Below are 4149 nucleotides of genomic sequence, written 5' to 3'. Positions count from 1 at the left end.
TATCACAAAATGATTTGGGAAGGATTCCCTCTTTTTGGATTGTTTGGAATAGTTTCAGAAGGAATGGTACCAGCTCCTCTTTGTATGTCTGGTAGAATTTAGCTGTGAAGCCATCTGGACCTGGGCCTTTTTTGGGTGGTAGCCTCTTAATTGCTACCTTCACTTCAGCCCTTGTTATTGATCTATTCAGGGTTTTGACTTCTTCCTGGTTTAGGCTTTGGAGGATGCAAGTGTCTAGGAATTTATCTATTTCTTCCAGGTTTACTAGTTTATGTGCATAGAGTTTTTTGTCATAATCTCTGATGATGGTTTGTATTTCTGTGGAATCTGTGGTGATATCCCCTTTATCATTTTTTATTATATCTATTTGATTCTTCTCCCTTTCCTTTTTTATTAATCTGGCTACTGGTCTATTTTGTTGATCTTTTCGAAAAACCAGCTCCTGGATTTATTGATTTTTTTGAAGGGTTTTTTGTGTCTCTATCTCCTTCATTTCTGCTCTGATCTTAGTTATTTCTTGTCTTTCACTAGATTTTGTGTTTTTTGATCTTGCTCCTCTAGCTCTTTCAATTTTGATGACGGGGTGTCGATTTTAGATCTTTCCTTGCTTCTCATGTGGGCATTTATTGCTATATATATTCCTCTAGACACTGCTTTAAATGTGCCCCAGAGATTCTGGTACATTGTGTCTTCATTCTTGTTGGTTGCGAAGAACATCTTTATTTCTGCCTTCATTTCATCATTAATCCAGTCAACATTCAAGAGCCAGTTGTTCAGTTTTCATGAAGCTGTGCAGTTCTGAGTTAGTTTCTGAATTCTGAGTTCTAACTTGATTGAGAGACTGTTTGTTATGATTTCTGTTCTTTTGCATTTGCTGAGGAGTGATTTACTTTTAATTATGTGTTCAATTTTAGAGCAGGTGTGATGTGATGCTGAGAAGAATGTGTATTCTGTGGATTTGGGGTGGAGAGTTCTGTAAATGTCTATTAGGTTTGCTTGGTTCAGGTCTGAATTCAAGTCCTGGATATCCTTGCTAATTTTCTGTCTCATTGATCTGTGTAATATTGACAATGGGGTGTTGAAGTCTCCCACTATGATTGTGTGGGAGTCTAAGTCTCTTTGTAAGTCATTAAGAACTTGCTTTATGTATCTGGGTGCTCCTGTATTGGGTGCGTATATATTTAGGATCATTAGCCCTTCTTGTTGCATTGATCCTTTTACCATCATGGAATGTCCTTCGTGGTGTCTTTTGATCTTTGTTGGTTTGAAGTCTTTTTTATCAGAGATGAGAATTGCAACTCCTGCTTTTTTCCCACTTACATCGTTTTTAAAAGTCTTTATTTAGCTCTGCTCTGGTGTTTGTTATTTCTTTTCTGCTAATTTTGGATGTGGTTTGTTGCTTTTCTAGTTTGTTCCTTAAGAGTCATCATCATATTGTTAATTTGTAATGTTTCTACTCCTTTTAGGTAGGCATTTACTGCTGTAAACTTCCCCTTTGGCCCTGTTTAACTGTATCACACAGGTTTGGATATGTTGTGTTTCCATTTTCATTTGTTTCAACAAACTTGATTTCCATCTGAATTTTTCTGTTCACTCAATGTTTATTCAGGAGCATGTTGTTAGTTTCCATGTATTTGTCTAGTTGCCAAAGTTTTCTTGGTGTACCTGTCTAGTTTTATTCCATTGTGGCCAAAGAAGATATTTAATATAATTTCAATTTTTGAAAATTTGTTGAGACTTGTTTTGTGGCTTAACATAGGCTCTCTCCCGGAAAATGTCCTTGTGTTCATGAAAAGAAGGTATATTCTGTAGTGTTAGATAGAATGCTCTGTAAGTATCTGTAAGCTTTATTTGGTCTAAAGTTCAATTTAAATACAATGTTTCTTTCTTGACTTTCTGTGTAGATGATCTGTCTAATGTTGAGGTTTAGATGTTGAAGTCCCCACTATTCTTGGAATCTATCTCTCTTGTTAAATGTACTCATGTTACAGGCTGCTCTTTGTTAGAAAAGAAAATGATTTCAGGGCTGCGTTTCATTACAAGAAAACCTTACTGAGGACTTCTGTACCCTCACTATCTGCCTAAATAATTTCTTCTTAGCTCCTATGTCACTGCCAGACTCTGAGCCACAATGCGGTGACTCAGAGAGCCTGGGACTGTGCAGAATGCATTTTAGTGGAAACAGCTGAGTGGCAGTGGCGATGTCCAGTTTCCAGGAGCAGCAGTGGCATCTGTCCTAGCCTCAGGGTCCAGTGTCCAGCACTAGGATGTCAGAGGTGTGAGCAGTAGCATCTGTGCTCAGTAGCAGGGGCAATTGTTCCTAGGAGGGACCTGATCCTGGGTGGGCTGTGGATTCTGTTCCTGGCTGTGTGATTTCCAGCCCTGTTCTGTGGCCTTCCCTACAATAAAATTAGCCCCCAGTACCAGATATACCGCTTTATGTGTACATTAGAGAAGTTTGGTTTCCATAGTTTGCTCCAAGAAGTGAGTGAGAAATCAGTCTGTGGAGCAGTGTCAGAGAGCAGCATTCAGGCGTTGTTCTCTGTGTGAGAGCCACATCCTGAATTGTCTATCTGGCCTCTACCCCATGGTGGAGAGGTCAACAGGGAATATCACATCTCACAATTGATTATATACATCCTGCCTTTTATTTCTGAGAGAAAAATCTTCTTTTAAACAAGGTTTGAAAACCCACCCTATCCACCCACCCTGGGCACTCTGATCTCTGATTTCAATGGTTCCCAATCTGGATCCCAAGAGGGAGGGCAGGGGCTTAGAAAATAATCAGGCCACTTTCCAGAACACCTGTCTCAGAGTAAATGCACAACACCAAGCCATCACTTATATAACAAGCACTACAGGCAGGCTGATGCTCAGACATGTGGGATCCTGGTGTTCTTGATCTGGAGACCAGAAACACAGGCCCAGTCTTGTCAAAAATCCAGAATCTCATTCAACCCTGGACTTCTTGGATCTCAGCACCATGTCCAGGTGATTCCTGTGCACATGGGCGGTCCTTGCCTCAGTGTCCTCTAGGTGTGGGGTCAGAACTGTGCAGTCTGCTCTCAGTATGGTCTGATCAGATCCCTTAGAACTGGAGGTCCAGGGTTCAGTCTCTGCACTCATTCTCTTCTACAGCCAGTCACTTCCTTGGTGCCCTCATCCATGCTTGAAGTTATAAGTATTGTTTATATGGTGTGACCTCCTAAATCTATGTCTCCAGCCCCGTCTATTTCTCATTTCCCCTAAACTCTGGAGTTGTCTGTACAACTGCCACCCGGGCTCCCTCACCTGTATTCCTAGTAGACATCTCCTCCACTGAGTGCCTGGGATGTTCCCTCCTCAGTATGCTCCTGCCAGAGTCTCTCCATTTCCACAGCAGCCCCACCCTTCCTTCTACTCACTAATTTTACAACTGTGGGTGTCCTTGATTCGACTTTCTCACACCACAGATACAATCCATTGGCAAATGCTGTGAGTCCATGTTAAAATGCATCCAGAATCCCCTCATGTCCCACTATTTCCCTGCTCACACCCCGATCAAGGTAGCAACATCTCCAGCCTGGAATACTGCACTCGCTTCTCACTGTTTTCCCTTCTGCCTCCCTCACCCCTTGCCTCTCAATTCTGTTCTCAGCACAGCAGTCAGAGCTCCTTTTAAAAGAGAAGTTGTACCACATCTCTTGTCTGCTCAAAACTGTCTGCTACCTCCCCATCTTACTCAGAACAAAGGTCAGATGCTTCTTCACACCCTCCAGGCCCACCTGCCCTGGCTGTACCTTTGACTTCACGTCAGATTCTCTCTCTCCAGCCCTCCTGGGCTCCTTCCTCTCCTGGGAACACAGACACCTTCCTGCCCTAGTGCATTTGTACTGGAGGTTCCCCTGCCTGGAAAGAACTTCTTCAGATATCCTCGTGGACACTCCTCGTGTCCCTCAATTCTTTCCTCAAAAGTCACCTTTGCAATGTGGTGCACCCTGACCCCCCCAACACAACAGCCACCTTCCCTGTTCCCACTGCCCACACCCCGGATCACTTGCCTCAGAGCAAGTCCCACCTTCCAGCACTTTCCTTCCTTGCTCTGGTGATAGTGTATCTATCGTCTGCCTCTTCCCGCTGGAACACATGCTCCACAAGGTTAGAGATTTT

Source organism: Callithrix jacchus, chromosome 4 (genome assembly GCF_049354715.1).
Source record: "Callithrix jacchus isolate 240 chromosome 4, calJac240_pri, whole genome shotgun sequence".
Classification (NCBI taxonomy): Eukaryota; Metazoa; Chordata; class Mammalia; order Primates; family Cebidae; genus Callithrix; species Callithrix jacchus.
This window is presented reverse-complemented; position numbering follows the sequence as displayed.